This window comes from Sinocyclocheilus grahami, unplaced genomic scaffold, assembly GCF_001515645.1.
Source record: "Sinocyclocheilus grahami isolate Dianchi unplaced genomic scaffold, SAMN03320097.WGS_v1.1 scaffold199.1, whole genome shotgun sequence".
NCBI lineage: Eukaryota > Metazoa > Chordata > Actinopteri > Cypriniformes > Cyprinidae > Sinocyclocheilus > Sinocyclocheilus grahami.
Genome location: NW_015505378.1, coordinates 807,624 through 826,709, shown reverse-complemented (window position 1 = coordinate 826,709; position 19,086 = coordinate 807,624). Strand labels below are relative to the sequence as shown.

Here is a 19,086-nt window from a genome sequence, read left to right as displayed (position 1 = left end):
CGCCTCCTGATCCACTGAACTGTAGTAAACGCAAAACAATGGCATGCACGGATAATGACTGATAAAACTATGTTTTTACTAGCGGACAACTACAGTGAATACAGTAACAGTTAAAGTTACTTACTTGACGATGTTGTCTCCTAAAATGCCTTGAAGACCCGAATGCAGCCGTTTGTGATTGTTAATTCGCGCCCACGAGCGTACGCGTGTGAAGTGCAGACACAGCTGCGGGAGAGGTGCGTCTGGCTCCGGGCTACTTTTACACTGTTGCCACGGGTTATAATGCAAGTTAGCGGTTCTAAATTCACATTAAACCACAGCTTTATGGGTTTTTTGCTTTAATTTATTTTTGGTTTTCTGCTGGTATTGGTATATTTTGCATGCTAGTGATAGGAATCGATCCCTTGACGTGATTGGTTATTGGTTTGTGACGTAGCAACCCGAGGGCTGTTTCAAACTGTATTTCTGGGTCAGCCTTTGGGAAACTACAGTTTTAAGGAGAAAATACTCAGCAATGGTGTTGATTAATAGATTGGCACATGGTTTGTCTAAAGGCATATTAAAAACACCATCTAGACCAGGGGTGGCGAACGTCGGTCCTGGAGAGCCGCAGCCCTGCAGAGTTTTGCTTCAACCCTAATCAAACACACCTGAACAAGATAATCAAGACCTGAAGGGTTACTAGGAAGCTACAGGCAGGTGAGTTTTAATTAGGGTTGGAGCTGAGCTCTGCGGCTCTCCAGGACCGGAGTTCGCCACCCCTGATATAGACAAATAAACAACATAAAACCTTGATTTTCACTACAGGGGGACTTTAAGACCTATTTAATCGGCATATAAAACATTAGAAATTAGATATTTGTTTAATTTTTATTGTGTGCTTGACTGTTAAAACAAAAAAATATTTGTTGTTTGTCTCAATAAATTGGGTTAATTTAAAAATACAGTGGTTAAATAAAAACAAATTCTATTGCTCTGTTTTAAAAAAGGTTATACAAAAAGTCCAAAATTATCGATACCGAACGATATGAAACATTATATCGTTGATACATTTTTTAGCTGTATCGCCCAGCCCTATATATAATACACATAAATAACTCTACATGATAAAAAGAAGGCTTTAAAAAGATCAGTATCGGTGATCGGATCGGCAGATACTGCTTTCTGTAATCGGCGATCGGTGATCGGCCTCAAAAATCCTGATCGGAGCACCCCTAGTTTCTATTCGCAGAACCACAAAGTTACCACATTAAATTGTAAATGCTGCAGATCATCAGCAACCCTTCAAATCTACAGTACAGAACTCTAGTTCCCCCACAAAGACAGGCATTTACTCTTCTTCATCAATGGTTCAGAAGTTAATAACTATGATATTTATAAAAAGCCCTCACTGATATGATAAAAAAAGGTTTGCATTACCAATAAAGTTTCATGGTTAATGCGTTAATGCAACAAGTTCCAGGACATCTAAATCATTGGCTTCTGTGTAATTATTAGGTTTGGCATGGTATGTTCAGCATGTGAATTACTTATAACATAGTTACTTATAACATTATAACATAGATAGACGCTCAGTAGGCAAAAATAACAACAACAAAAAAAAGAGTGTCCACAAATATTTGAAAATCAAATTAAAATGTTTTTAAATATATTTTTCAAGTAGAAAGTATTTTATTTACAAATATCATGAGTTAAATAGTTTATAAATGACCATAAGCTTTAGGGAGTCACACAAATGATATTCTGCTACCTGAACTAGCCTTGCTTTGCCATAAAAACGTCAGATGTATTGACCTTGATCATGGGGGTCTAGAACGGTCCTCTCTACAACATCAGTAGACCAAATTTCTTAAAAAATTAATAAATTAAAAGAATTCTTAAAATGATTTTGTTATACATAATAAAAAATAAGTCTCACGCAATCACAAGCATCTCCAAAAAACACATTATTTTCCACATACTGTACATTATTGTTTCTCCTCTATGCCCAGCCTTTCTGAAACGCGTTGATTTTTACAAAGCTCATCGGTCTGAAAAAGCGAGGTGTGCTCTGATTGGCCAGCTATCCAGTGCGTTGTGATTGGCCGAATACCTCAAGCGTCTGACAGAAATGTTACGCCCCTTAACATACTGTGATGATGCCCTATCCAGCCGGAGCGATGATTCAAAAACATGAAAACCCATTATAAACGAGGCATCTGTTGCATCCAGTGGGGACATAATTATGGATTATAATGACTTATACTGTCTTTTTACGCGTTGCGTTGCATTGCATTGCGCAGCGTAAACATAAAACCATGTCTGCATTTGTGATCAGAGAAATGACAAACAACAAGCCCTACTCTACACTGCCCAAAAAATATAAAATATAAAAACTCTTTAAATATAAAAAACGTACTTACAGTCTGTGAGTCAGAATAGCCGTCATTGTAGTCTACTCTCCCAGGATCAGGAAACTGTCCTCCATAAAATGTGCTGCACACATCTGAATATTTGGGTTGAACTGTTCTGGAACAGTGTTGTAAATACAACTTAACCACTGATTTCTAGTCATGTTTATTTTTGGAAGGTCAAACAAAGTAGTTTCGCTTTCACAACGAAACACAGCGTCACACACGGCGGCCTTGAGAGAGCAGAGGCCAGGGAATAAAGTGAGGAACGGCCGGAGGGCTAGTGTGAGCAGAGGCGGCGGATTCGACGAAGGAGCATCCGGCGGGCTTGCGGCAACCACATGTGACGACCCTGGACTAGACTCCGCTTCGTCCACAGTGAAAGCTGATCCGGTGATCCCCAGTGCGAAGTTGTTGTATTTCCTCAGCAACCAGCACGGATCAGCTCTAGGCATGGTGAAGCAGATATCGTCCTCTTTTGGAAGGCCAAACAAAGTAGTTTCGCTTTCACTACGAATCACACAGTGCCTTCACGACATGGTGGTGGCAACAACAATACTATTATGGCGTTATGCAAATCAATACGGCGTTATGCAAATCTTCCCACATCGTGACGTAGACATGGGGGCGTGTTAGAACGAGCCGTTTTAGGAAGGCGTGGCTGACTCTTAACTCTTATGAAGAATATCTCTTTGGATTTGAGACTTTAGTCTTTGCAACTTTACAGATCTTCTTTATGCACCAAGAGCTTGTAACCCTCCAAAGAGAAAGGAAAAATTGAAATCGCATCATATGACCCCTTTAAGGCACCAAGTTCACACTTACTGGAGCTTTACCTGGCAGTTAAGGAAGCATGTGTTCTCTGACACCGTGTAAACAATTACAACATAACTACTCTTATCAGCTGGACCCAAAGCTTTGTCTGTGTTTGAGAAGCAGGAAAAGTCTAACAAAAAAATGAAAGCTTTTATTACATCCCATACTGTCCCCTCTAAGGGACACTTGGCATCTCCAAAGCCCCCAAAACAGCTGACACACATCAAAGTATGCTGGGTAAGTGTTTATGCTTTGGGAATATGACCACTGTCACTATGTACGCAGTGCTGATTGGTCATTTTGGATATCTAGGGAGCATTTATGATGTCACATGGTCAAAAATAGGATGAAAAAGATGGGGGTTCTCTTGTCTTTTCATTTTGGTCATTGGATCAGGCTTTTGACCACACTCTCCCTCTTTTCTCATGGTATCTTATTACATGTGGTTCTTCTAAGACCACATTAACTTTCTGTTCCCAACTCTTTTAATAAATCAGGAACATTTTTTCCCTAAGTTTTAAGGTACCAAAAAATCACAACGTTCTTTTGTCACTTCAGCCCAACAGACATGTCCAAAACGAAGACCACTGTAGTGCAAACAGCCGATGTGTGTGTGTGTAAATACATAAAGCAGCTGACCAACATCAGTTAAAGAAGCAGCAGAAATCTGAGCTAATCCCAATAAAGTCTGTCTCTGAGGGTTTAGCACTGCTGATTACACACACACACACACACACACACTTGGCACAAGCGTTTTCATTATATAATCCATCCTCAACACCCTGTTAATCAATCACAAAACCAGAGATGATCAAAAAACACTACTCCAGCCTTGAATCTCACAATAAAGTGTATATTTTTTGTAAATAAATTAAAAAGTAATTTAAATTTAAACCCCTTTTTTTTTTACTTATTTAAAAATAAAAGTATTATAATTATAATCCACAAAAAATAATGACAAATTGGTTATGTTCTTCTACTGTACTGTAAGTCACTTCAGATAACAATTATTGCTAAATGCATACATGTTATACATGTATTATTTATTATAATATAATATATAATATGCACATTTTTACACCTGTTTGTTTACGCAACCATGACGTTTCAAGAAATGCTTTATACATAAAATGCCTTTATACATTTTTTTAACAATTTGTAAATAAAAATATTCTAATTATTTTTCAAAACATTACGCACAAATAATCCCACATTGTTTATGTTCCTCTGTTTTAATATACTTTGGATGAAAAAGACTTTTAAATGTATAAATGCAAAAAAATAACTAAATAATATCATTTTAAATACACATAATATAATATAATAATTTTGAATGCACACATTTATACCTGTTTGTTCGCCCAGCCATGACTGATAAATCACCTTTATCCATTCCTAATCATTTTAAAATAAAAATATAATATTATTTTTCCAAATATTATGCAAAAAAAAAAGATAAATGTTCCCCTAATGTAAATCACTTTGGATAAATATGACTGCTACATGCATAAATATAATAATATTTTTAAATGCACATTTTACACCTGTTTGTGTGCCCAACCATGATTGATTAAAAATAATAATAATAATTCACGCTTTATACATAAAATACCTTTATGTATCATAACCTACAACACTCAGAGGCTTAAAAAGGTCAAAGAACAAAAGACTGCCTGGTCAAATCAGCATTCAAGAATGTAAATATCCGTTATCGAGCTGGTCATAAGCAAATAAGAGTCTAATGGAGTCAGATGGTCAATGAGGAGTTTCTGCAACCCCCACCTCCATCCCCACCCACACTCACAACAAACCATTTGAGTATACTGGGCCATAGTACCAGCTCATATTTATTGTAAAAACATGTATAGGCTACTTACATTGCACTTTGGCATTTGTATTTTCAAACTGTGATTTTAGGAGTTTTTCCATTCGATTTGCTGTCACTTCAATTGCAATTGTTACTGACTTAATGAAGCCTTGATCTGTGCCTTTTGAGCATGTAATTACAGTAACTTCTCATAACTACTCCTTTTCATAACATCCAACTCATCCAGTCTTTCCAGTTTAACCCAAACTACAACTCGCATTTCAGTTTTGCACCTAATCAAATAAAACCTCAGCCGTTAGTTATTGAAAAATGATCTTTTCAAGTCAGCGCGACAGGATAATGCAAACTCACATTCTGCCAGTAAGTATATCTAGACTGGTTGCGGAGTACATATGACTTTCCACAGAACACTGACATTTATTTGACCACGCAAAAAGCCAGAAGAGGAAACAAGAGACTTCAAAAACGAAAACTTCACATGTGTAAAACAGACAGGATGTGACCAAACCAACAGTTTCTATGGTTTAACAAAATGGGTTTTGCTATTTTGGCCAATACTGATATTTACAAAGATTGACGGCCAGTATCAGATGCACACAAAATACTTATTTTACCAAAATTCATAAAATACTTATTAATTGACAAGGCTGTCTGTAAATCTCAAATTGACTAAAAATTGGCAGAATAATCAGTCTAGCCAATATATTGACCTAGTTTTTATATTTTGCAGTAAACCCTATAACATTAATAAATGTAACCAATATTTGAGCAATACTTCGCTGTAAGTTCTCTCTACATTTTATGAGCTCAGGCCCATCTTGAAGCATTTTTTCTGGACAAATTCACATCAAATATTGTGATAATAACCTAATTTAAACAAGATCCTGAAGGGATGGAAAATTAACCTTGAGGTGACAGAATATCAGAAGGTCATCTAACCCCAAACACTTACTCTCAGCCTGAAAATCCAACATTTTACTCAGAGACGATTGTTAAACAGTTTTGAATATGAATGAGTCCCAATAGAAAGCCAAAGGTCACATCAAGCATATCATTTCTAATAACAAAGCCAATAAAATCATTATCTTTCACGGAAGACGACAGTATTCCAGGCTCAAATAGAACAACTGTAATATAGTTAAAGTAAGAAAACAAAAATGATCAATAAAAAGCTAATTGTACACTTGCAGGATGGACCACGAATGACTGAGAATGAAAACAAAGCGCCCCACATCACGCAGTTTTCCGGCAAGCGATGAGCTCGTAACAAACGCAGCCGAAAGCCGAGCACACTTCAGCCCGAGCCTCTTCATCACAGCCCGCGTGCGAGAACTCACCTTAAAACAGAAGAAAAGCGTGTTTCCCACGTATTTAGAGCTGGAGTAAATCCATGGCGGTGCTCCGGCGGCAGCGCAGCGGTCGAGAGCGCTGAGTGAGCCGCAGTGGAGTGAGTGAAGGCGGCGCTTAGAGACTCACAGCAGCACCTGCTCCACTGATCCGCCCCGGAGGCAGAGCCACAGTCAAGGGTTACGGACCTCCTACTGACGGGGGTCATGTCACGCCGGGCGAGACAGATAGCGCTGTGTGTGTGTGTGTGTGTGTGTGTGTGTGTGTGTTCTCGAAGGAATGCTGCATGTAAATGTTGTACATTCACAAACACAAACATCTCTGCGCTATAGGCTGCTAGAGGCTATTCTTCTATATACGGTTTGCCGCCGTTTAATTTGATTCACTATAGTGTTGCAAAAAAAAAGCTATTACAAACAAATTACAAAATCATCAAAAATGTAAACAATCACCTTTTATTCAAATTTTATTTTAGGATGAAAAAACTATTAGGGATTTTAAGGGAAAATGCAATAAGGTTAATTAATGCAGCGGAAGCTTTTTTCGCTTCCGGAGGCGTGGTTATTATCACCTCACTCGATTAATTCGCGATTAAAGGGGTCATATGGTGCGATTTCAAGTTTTCCTTTCTCTTTGGAGTGTTACAAGCTGATTGTGCATAGATAAGATCCCTGAAGTTGCAAAGATTAAAGTCTCAAAACCAAAGAGATATTCTTTATCAAAGTTAAGACTCTGCCACATAATAATAATTCACGCTTTATACATAAAATACCTTTATGTATCATAACCTACAACACTCAGAGGCTTAAAAAGGTCAAAGAACAAAAGACTGCCTGGTCAAATCAGCATTCAAGAATGTAAATATCCGTTATCGAGCTGGTCATAAGCAAATAAGAGTCTAATGGAGTCAGATGGTCAATGAGGAGTTTCTGCAACCCCCACCTCCATCCCCACCCACACTCACAACAAACCATTTGAGTATACTGGGCCATAGTACCAGCTCATATTTATTGTAAAAACATGTATAGGCTACTTACATTGCACTTTGGCATTTGTATTTTCAAACTGTGATTTTAGGAGTTTTTCCATTCGATTTGCTGTCACTTCAATTGCAATTGTTACTGACTTAATGAAGCCTTGATCTGTGCCTTTTGAGCATGTAATTACAGTAACTTCTCATAACTACTCCTTTTCATAACATCCAACTCATCCAGTCTTTCCAGTTTAACCCAAACTACAACTCGCATTTCAGTTTTGCACCTAATCAAATAAAACCTCAGCCGTTAGTTATTGAAAAATGATCTTTTCAAGTCAGCGCGACAGGATAATGCAAACTCACATTCTGCCAGTAAGTATATCTAGACTGGTTGCGGAGTACATATGACTTTCCACAGAACACTGACATTTATTTGACCACGCAAAAAGCCAGAAGAGGAAACAAGAGACTTCAAAAACGAAAACTTCACATGTGTAAAACAGACAGGATGTGACCAAACCAACAGTTTCTATGGTTTAACAAAATGGGTTTTGCTATTTTGGCCAATACTGATATTTACAAAGATTGACGGCCAGTATCAGATGCACACAAAATACTTATTTTACCAAAATTCATAAAATACTTATTAATTGACAAGGCTGTCTGTAAATCTCAAATTGACTAAAAATTGGCAGAATAATCAGTCTAGCCAATATATTGACCTAGTTTTTATATTTTGCAGTAAACCCTATAACATTAATAAATGTAACCAATATTTGAGCAATACTTCGCTGTAAGTTCTCTCTACATTTTATGAGCTCAGGCCCATCTTGAAGCATTTTTTCTGGACAAATTCACATCAAATATTGTGATAATAACCTAATTTAAACAAGATCCTGAAGGGATGGAAAATTAACCTTGAGGTGACAGAATATCAGAAGGTCATCTAACCCCAAACACTTACTCTCAGCCTGAAAATCCAACATTTTACTCAGAGACGATTGTTAAACAGTTTTGAATATGAATGAGTCCCAATAGAAAGCCAAAGGTCACATCAAGCATATCATTTCTAATAACAAAGCCAATAAAATCATTATCTTTCACGGAAGACGACAGTATTCCAGGCTCAAATAGAACAACTGTAATATAGTTAAAGTAAGAAAACAAAAATGATCAATAAAAAGCTAATTGTACACTTGCAGGATGGACCACGAATGACTGAGAATGAAAACAAAGCGCCCCACATCACGCAGTTTTCCGGCAAGCGATGAGCTCGTAACAAACGCAGCCGAAAGCCGAGCACACTTCAGCCCGAGCCTCTTCATCACAGCCCGCGTGCGAGAACTCACCTTAAAACAGAAGAAAAGCGTGTTTCCCACGTATTTAGAGCTGGAGTAAATCCATGGCGGTGCTCCGGCGGCAGCGCAGCGGTCGAGAGCGCTGAGTGAGCCGCAGTGGAGTGAGTGAAGGCGGCGCTTAGAGACTCACAGCAGCACCTGCTCCACTGATCCGCCCCGGAGGCAGAGCCACAGTCAAGGGTTACGGACCTCCTACTGACGGGGGTCATGTCACGCCGGGCGAGACAGATAGCGCTGTGTGTGTGTGTGTGTGTGTGTGTGTGTGTGTGTGTTCTCGAAGGAATGCTGCATGTAAATGTTGTACATTCACAAACACAAACATCTCTGCGCTATAGGCTGCTAGAGGCTATTCTTCTATATACGGTTTGCCGCCGTTTAATTTGATTCACTATAGTGTTGCAAAAAAAAAGCTATTACAAACAAATTACAAAATCATCAAAAATGTAAACAATCACCTTTTATTCAAATTTTATTTTAGGATGAAAAAACTATTAGGGATTTTAAGGGAAAATGCAATAAGGTTAATTAATGCAGCGGAAGCTTTTTTCGCTTCCGGAGGCGTGGTTATTATCACCTCACTCGATTAATTCGCGATTAAAGGGGTCATATGGTGCGATTTCAAGTTTTCCTTTCTCTTTGGAGTGTTACAAGCTGATTGTGCATAGATAAGATCCCTGAAGTTGCAAAGATTAAAGTCTCAAAACCAAAGAGATATTCTTTATCAAAGTTAAGACTCTGCCACACACCCCTAACACGCCCCCACATATCTACCTCACTATGTGGAAATATTTGCGTAATGCAGCCCAAATCTGCACGCAAAGAAAGAAGGCGTGGTTTCAGTAACCGCAGTTAGTGTTGAAGCAGCCATGTCAGGGAGACGCTGTGTGTTTCTGGGCGAAAGCAGAAGCACTTTATTTGACTGGAGACTGTTTACTGAGAGAGATTATTGCGATATTTATTCGTAATCGATTCACAGCATTAATTTAAAAATATTATAACACAACATAATATAATAACATATTATATGTGTGTGTATTTATAATACAGTGTGTGTACACACACACACACACACACACACACACAAATAATAATTTAAATACTTAAAATAAACCATTTAATTAAAATCTAAAGTAAAATATAATTTAAATAATTTTAAAACATATAGTTTAATTACATGATATAATGTAAGGAAATAATTTAAATAATTAAACGATATAACTAAATTATATATATAAATCTAATAATTTTTATATATTTATATCAAATTTTATGAAATAATGATTTAAAAGATATAATCTGATATACAACATAAATATAAAATATAACTTATATATAACTTGTTCTTCAAATATAACATAAAAAACATACAAACATAATAAATAATAGCCCACCAGAATTAATTAGAGTAGGCTATACAAGATTTGCTACCACAATAAATGCAAAAAACATCCAGTATTTGCTCAAAACTCTTGTCTGTAAAATAAATATTACACATTTACTTTATATAAGAATAATATTTCTAACAAAGACTATATTTAAAGACTTAGATTCATGAATCTTAAACAATAGAATCCCATATGAAAAAAACAAGCTCACTCTACAGTAAATAATGCAGTTATTTATGCAAAATAAATGAAGATGTAAAAATGATGATGCAAATTCCATTGTGTGTGTGTGTGTGTTTGTGTGTGTGTACCTGGTATTTATCACGTTATGGGGACCAAATGTCTCCACAAGGATAGTAATACTAGTAAATTTTGACCTTGTGGGGACATTTTTGAGGTCCCCATGAGGAAACAAGCTTAGAAATCATACAGAATGAGTTTTTTTGAGAAAGTAAAAATGCACAAAGTTTCCTGTAAGGGGTAGGTTTAGGGGTAGGGTTGGTGTAGGGCAATAGCACATACAGTTTGTACAGTATAAAAACCATTACGCCTATGGAATGTCCCCATAAAACATGGACACACAACATGTGTGTGTGTGTGTGTGTGTGTGTGTGTGTGTCTCTCCCTCTCTCCCTCTCTCCCTCTCTCTCTCTCTCAGAAAGACAAGATAAGGAAGTGTTTACAACCTGGCACATATAAGCCTCCATTTCCAACTGATTTTGGGCGCACACACACACACACACACACACACAAATAATAATTTAAATACTTAAAATAAACCATTTAATTAAAATCTAAAGTAAAATATAATTTAAATAATTTTAAAACATATAGTTTAATTACATGATATAATGTAAGGAAATAATTTAAATAATTAAACGATATAACTAAATTATATATATAAATCTAATAATTTTTATATATTTATATCAAATTTTATGAAATAATGATTTAAAAGATATAATCTGATATACAACATAAATATAAAATATAACTTATATATAACTTGTTCTTCAAATATAACATAAAAAACATACAAACATAATAAATAATAGCCCACCAGAATTAATTAGAGTAGGCTATACAAGATTTGCTACCACAATAAATGCAAAAAACATCCAGTATTTGCTCAAAACTCTTGTCTGTAAAATAAATATTACACATTTACTTTATATAAGAATAATATTTCTAACAAAGACTATATTTAAAGACTTAGATTCATGAATCTTAAACAATAGAATCCCATATGAAAAAAACAAGCTCACTCTACAGTAAATAATGCAGTTATTTATGCAAAATAAATGAAGATGTAAAAATGATGATGCAAATTCCATTGTGTGTGTGTGTGTGTTTGTGTGTGTGTACCTGGTATTTATCACGTTATGGGGACCAAATGTCTCCACAAGGATAGTAATACTAGTAAATTTTGACCTTGTGGGGACATTTTTGAGGTCCCCATGAGGAAACAAGCTTAGAAATCATACAGAATGAGTTTTTTTGAGAAAGTAAAAATGCACAAAGTTTCCTGTAAGGGGTAGGTTTAGGGGTAGGGTTGGTGTAGGGCAATAGCACATACAGTTTGTACAGTATAAAAACCATTACTCCTATAGAGTATCCCCATAAAACATGGACACACAACATGTGTGTTTGTGTGTGTGTGTGTGTGTGTGTGTGTGTGTGTGTCTCTCCCTCTCTCCCTCTCTCCCTCTCTCTCTCTCTCAGAAAGACAAGATAAGGAAGTGTTTACAACCTGGCACATATAAGCCTCCATTTCCAACTGATTTTGGGCGCACACACACACACACACACACACACCTGCAGGGCATCCTTGAGTTAGTATGCATGTGTGTGTCTAATGTGTGATCAAATGACACACCACAGTGCTAATGGTGAGGAGAGGAGGATGCTTTTATGTGTGTGGTATAAATGCTACCTGCAGCCTAATCTGTGCCTGTTTCTGTGTCTCTCTGTCTGTGTGTGTGTGTGTGTGTGTGTGTGTGTGTGTGTGTGTGTGTGTGTGTGTGTGTGTGTGTGTGTGTGTGTGTGTTTGTGTGTGCATGACAGTTAACTGATTACCGAGGCACCTGCAGCTGTGAAACACACACACAGTGGAGGAAGATGAAGAGAGACTATAGGAAGGATGGATGGTGGGGCGGCACATGTGCTCCTGCTGCTTTTAAGAGTGTGTGTGTGTGTGGAACTGACATGATTTATCTCTACTCAGCTGGAACACAATCTCCCAGCATCCCACAATGCATTTATGCACCTCACTGCTTTGACCTTGTTGCTCACCAAAAAGCTCAGATCACACACATTATAAACACACACATACAATACTGGACATATTCACAATTACAATATATCCACAAAATCTTGGCCTTACACCTTATGTTTATAATATACATATATTGTTACATATAGGAGTGGCCCTGTGGAAAAAATAAACACACTTTACACACTCTCGCTAGTTTAGTTAATTAATCAGCTAATGCTCTTTAAAGGAATAGTTTACCCAAAAATATAAATGTACTGGAAATGTACTCACCCTCAGGCCATCCGAGATAAATATGAGTTTGCTTCTTCATCAGAATAGATTTGGTGAAATTTAGCATTCCATCAGTTGTTCACCAGTGGATCCTCTGCAGTGAATGGGTGCCGTCAGAACAAGAGTCCAAACAGCTGATAAAAACATCACAATAATCCACAAGTAATCCACACCTCTCCAGTCCATCAATTAATGCCTTGTGAAACCAAAAGTTGTGTGTTTGTAACAACAAACAAATCCATCATTAAGACGTTTCAACTTTAAACGGTTGCTTCTGGCTAATAAATGATAAGTACATTAAATGCAACTTTTAAAAACCTAAATACACAATGTGATCAAGATTTTATTTTCAAGTTTTAATGTAAACTTCATTTAGCAAAAAGAAAAAGTTGAAATCAGTTGCAACTTGTATAGAATATGGATTAAGAATATGGATGATTGCGGAGTTATAGCATAATGTAAAACCAGCATCACAGAACCTGAAATATGAGTAACAGGACCAGCAATAGTACCTATAAGCAATGTATCTATTGGAAGAATAGATACAAAGTATCTATTTTTTTACTTTAACTTTAGGTAAGAAAGTTTATACAAATATTTTTTAGAGGAATTGGAATTTAACTGGAAAACAATGTGTAATTATTAGTTTTGATTGATTTGTAAGAGTTAAAATAAAAATAAATAGACTTATTTAAATTTATTTCTTGCTGAAAAAGACTGCAAGAAAGTATCTGTTTCTCCCACAATTTTCCTGTTTTGAAAATTTGCTGGTTTAAAAAATAAATAATATAGAACTGTTTTTTATCATAATTTCTTAACTAATTTAAACGATGTTACTATTCTGTCTATCTGTCTGTCTGTCAGATGTGGTCAGATGAGATCTAATGGGTTTGATAAGGTCTGAGGAGGTCTTTACAGTGTATCTGTCTATCTAAACCCTTAATGCTAACTATATGACTAATGTGAAGAAAAAAAGCCTGACTTCATGCTTTAAAACTATTTTAAACTTTCAGGCAAAGTCAACATCAAAGTTTTTCTGTTCCAGTCCATATTTATAATATCAAACGTTCCAAATTTATCCACCATCTTAAAACCTCTTTGACTAAATAAATAAAAATGTCACTGCAACACTTCATGTTATTTTTGTGCTTAAAGTCTTATGTCAATGTGAAACATTTGCTTGTTTTTTTTTTTACATTGTCTCTCATTTTAGCTTCATTATACTTATTTTGACATACATTTGACATTGATTTTGGGCATATTGTTTTTTTTATTCACACTTAAAACGTCCAGTTCAAACAGCTTCCTCTTCATTTCTGATAATATGTGCTGTTGTATTTTTGAACGCATCACGTTTCCATATAGAATTCACCTCATGCCTTTATTCTTCCGACAATGGGTTTGCTGTTTAAATCTATACATCTATACATTGGCCTGCAGCATTTTGCTTCATTGAAAGTTTGACATAATCAGACTTGCTGTTAATATTATTGTCCTGTCCACAACATCTGCTAAAATGCATGCTTGGGTATTGCATGTAAATATGAACAATAAGTAAACACATAACCATTTTTTCTACTTTACGATCCAAATGCTGTAATCAGGCCTCAAAAGATACAGTATGTCTGAATGAGTGAAAGTCACTCCCCATTATCATATGTTATCATTAAATATTATCATACAATTAAGAAATAAATTAGGAAATTAAAAAAAATACAATGCAATACATTTAAATGTATCAATTATAAAATAAATACAATTATGTAAATAAATATCAATATAAATTGAATACAATTATAAATAAATATAAAATGCAAATAAAAATAAATGTGACTATTAACCCTAACCCTAACATAGAAATAAAGTCTTTTTATATTTTAAATGAATTAAATAACAATATTTTTAATTTTATGGGAAAATTAAGCAGAATTGATGCTGTCATGTATTTTTACATTTTGAAGGTTTGGTCCTACGACCTAACGATCTACGCATAAGATCATAAACACATTTATGATAAGATTATGCATACATGCATGAAAAAAAGCACTGCTCCTACACCTGTGCACAATGTGTGTAATATGATTTAACATACACACATTAATATATCAAGACAAGCACATGGTCATTTCCATTTCCTCTCCTCCCTTCATCTCTCTTCTTTCCATTCATATCTCTCTTTTAATAATCTATTCTGTGCAAATGGTTCATGGCCCGCAGTGCCTTTCCTCTCATCCTCTCCTCTGCCTTTCTTCCCTCCGTTCTCTAGCCCTCCACTCACCTTCTCTCCCTTGTTGAGTAATTATTGAGAAAGTAGCATGTGTCTGACACGGTCGCTGTGGCAACGGCGGTCAGGAACCCGGTCGTGAGCCCATTCAGCGCATGAATGAGAGAGAGAGAGAGAGAGAGAGAGAGAGAGAGAGAGATAACAGCAGGATGTCAGGATATCCACTGCGCCCTGAGAGAAGATCACACACACACACACACACACACACACACACACACAGTATTTCCCAGTCCTCTCTCACACACACATAAACACCCTCACAAACGCATATAAAAATGCATGCAGCTGCAGCAACCACATGCATATTTATTTACTTATGATTAGGGATGTAACGAGTCACTCAACTCACGATTCGATTCACGATTTTGATTTCACGATTCGATTTGATTCACTATTTTTTTTACAAAATTAGATTTAAGATAAATGATCAATTAAATGTGTCCTTTTATTATTGCTTGGACAAAATGCTGCACGTTTCTTTGTGAAATTGAAATATAACTATAATAATATACTAATATAGCACTTGCATATAATTGCTCTTTTGTTGGTTTTGATTGCTTCTATTGTCCTCATTCGAAAGTTGCTTTGGATAAAAGCGTCTGCTAAATAACAAAATTTAAATATAGGCTAATGTAAATGTAAATAACAAAACTACATTGAAATTTTAAAACAAGCCTCAAATCAAATAAGTAACACAAATTTAAAAAAATCTCTTCATATGAACAAACTAAGGCTTTGTCTGTGCTCTTTCCATTTCAAATTAGAGGCAACCACTGCATTTTAATCATGATCCAAACAAAGATGCTGCATACATGCAACATTAACAGTTTTTAATTTAAATTAGGTTCTATAATTTCGAAATTTGAAGCAAAAACAGAATGGTTTGACTTCAGTTTTGTGAAAAAATGCATAAAAAATATCTGCATAAAACCGAAACAGCAGACGAGCTGAACGAGACGCAGATTCACTCTCTGCCAGCAGGTGGCGCTTAAAGCGGTTCCTGGTTTCCGCTCTAAACAAAGCAGCGCTGCACTTATGAACTTTAATATGCATTACACAGACGCAAGATGAAAAAAAAAAACCATCTAACCTTTTCTAAAGACAGTAAGTTCCCCTCAGACATACATTCATATAAACTCCTACACCTAAATTAATCGCGATTTGTTTGGCATCTCAACCGATTTGAATCGTCACATATTTGAATCGATTTTCAACCGGCTCGCGGTTAATCATTAAATCCATACTTATGATTAAATTTTTCAGTTGAAAGACTTGTGAAATATTAAGATTAGTGAATATAATATAACGATGGAAGCTTGTTTCTGCCATGGGATAAAAAAAAAAAGGTAATTGTGACTTTATATTTTTGGAATCATACGTTTCTCACAATTCTGTCATTTTTCTCACAATTCGGACCTTTTACCTTGCAATCCTGACCTTATATCTCACAATTTTGACAAATTCTAAAAATCGCAAGAAAAAAGACAGAATTGTCAGATGTTAACTCACAATTGCGAGAAATAAAATCACAATTCTGAGAAGAAAAGCTGAAATTGTGAGATATCAAGTCAGAATTGCGAGAAATAAAATCACAATTCTGAGAAGAAAAGCTGAAATTGTGAGATATCAAGTCAGAATTGCGAGAAATAAATTCAGAATTGTGAATAAAGTCAGAGTTTTGAAATATAAAGTCAAATTCAACAAAAAAAGACCGAATTGCGAGACAAAGTCTCAATTGTAAGAAAAAAAGTCAGAATTGAGATGTTAACTTGCAATCGCAAGATATGAAATCGCAATTCTGAGAAGAAAAGCTGAAATTGTGAGATATAAAGTCTGAATTGTGAGGGAAAAAGTAAGATTTGTGAGATACAAAGTCACAATTAGTTTTTTATATTTTTTATTCAGTGGCGAAAAAACTAAATTGTGAAATGTAAATTAATAATTTAGAGAAAAATTTCAGAATTCTGAATTTATATCATATTTTTTTCTCAGAATTGCAAGAAAATTAGATCGAATTTAAATCGCAATTACCTTTAAAAAATTTTTTTATCCCATATTGGAAACAAGCTTCTACAAGAAACCACAAAAGAAAATGCAAACTAAATTTTTTTTTATATATATATATATATATATATATTATTATTATTATTATAAAAATAAATATTATTTATATTTAATTTAGTTTGGTTTACAACTTGAAATGTCAGTAAATGGAACTACAAAATACACATCTATTCAAGATAAATTCTCTGAAAATGAATCTTACTATTATATATTGTATGCAATTTTACTTCTTAGGATGTTTTAAAAATGTTTTGATATTGATTACAATACTGTTTATGATTAAAAATTGGATTTTACCACTGTATTTTAATTGACTATCACAATTGACACAAAGTCAATAAAAGCGATAAACACGACATGTGATGAGCGTCAAAAACCTTATCTTATAAAATCATCTGACTTCATGCTTAAAAACACTCTTTTGTAGCCCCGCCCATACTGTAATCTCATTGGTCTAAAATGCCGCCAGTTATAACTGCTCATTAAACATCAATTATCTTCTGATTGGCTGTGATTGCGTCACATCACTCATCAGTTGTGTGTTTTCTCGTCCTCAAAAATCCTCCATGATTGTGATCCCATGATGGCAAGATCTAAAGGACTAAAACTACAGCAAAGTGCTGCCGTTTGAATCATTTATAGCGATGCATTATTTAACAGCTGTTGGTTGAAGTTTTTGTGACCCAAAGTGAGGCATTGCCAGAAGGAAAATGATGAAATAGCTTTATGTAGATGTGTTTTAATAGTAGTAACAGCATCACTGATGGTGCATTCTGTGGTGATGGCATGATAGTTGAAGATCTGGGCCACCAACACAAAAAGCAAAGAATTGCTGAGGTCTTGGCTCTGACATATCAAAAATTGTGCAATCAAGCGAGGCATTTAACCTCAGATTGCTCCGAGCAACTGTCTGAATGAAGAATGGATGTCTGTATCGCAAACACAAGACACAGGAGGAGAGAGTGTCTACATAACCTGCGGTAAAACAACCTTTCTGAGCTTCTAAAGACTGATGTATTTAATGCTCAGAGGCAAGCACAGAAGATTTTATTTCATGTATAATTGATATATTTTTATATAAATAATAAACGATTTTAAAAAGGGTCAACTTAGTTATGCTGCCTCCTACACTCTTAAAAATAAAGGTGCTTCACGATGCCATAGAAGAACCATTTTTGGTTCCACAAAGAACCATTCAATCAAAGGTTCTTTAAAGAACCTTTGATTGAATGGTTCTTTGTGGAACCAAAAATGGTTCTTCTATGGCATCGCTTGAAGAACCTTTTGAAGCACCTTTATTTTTAAGAGTGTAAGAAACCTTGTTGTAGCTCAACTCTAAAATATAGAAGTAAAAGAGTTCAGGACTGTTTTACCCAACATTTGTGTGTGCTATATATTTTTATGCTTATTGTAGCGTTAGCTTAGCAAGCTTGAAATCAACTGCTACTTGATTCTCGAGTTGAGCACTATCTGTGTTGCTGTCTATAGTGCTCCAAATCAGTCGCTTATGAGGTTGTTTAGCTCTGTTCCTAAAGCTAGTGAGCTGTCAGCAACTCCACACGTAATAAAAATAGCGCTGCTCGTGTGAAATGCAAGAGAGACTTGACTAATACCTGCTAACAGAGTTAAATTCAGTAGTTTGACATGATACTTGATACTTTAGTAAACACAATCAGTACATAGCCTATACTCACAAACACTGCCCTTTAAAAAAGAAGTGCGTTTAATTGCACTCAGTGCCCTTATAGTGTACTTCAAATCTTAAAAGCATGTATATAAAAAAAATTTAAAAACACGGTATTTGCAGATACTAATCAAACAAACGGCCACTTACTGTAAGTACACTTAAAGGCAGCTTATGAATATGTTTTTTTAAATACTTAAGTACACTTTTAAAAATTGCTGTGAAATGAAGTTTTGCTTTGAGGTACATTTTAAATCATTGTTTTTATAATCTTTTATTGTGATTTAAAGTATTATTTTGATGTGCTGACTAACATACTAAAGCACATGTAAAGATTATAAACTGTAGTGTGTTATTCAATATTACATTTAAAGTTAATATAATTACTTTATGTACATATATTACCAAT

General features: G+C 35.3%; 1 protein-coding gene across 1 annotated transcript in view; it reads right to left on the bottom strand.

Annotated features, from left to right (window-relative positions):
- LOC107595241 (genetic suppressor element 1-like) overlaps positions 1–6,492 on the bottom strand; it is an 82,314-nt gene extending 75,822 nt beyond the window's left edge. Inside the window, exon 1 of the mRNA XM_016285593.1 lies at positions 6,372–6,492. The gene's annotated coding sequence lies outside the window, so the exon portion shown is untranslated. The remainder of the gene's footprint in view (positions 1–6,371) is intronic.
- Positions 6,493–19,086: the final 12,594 nt, after the last annotated feature.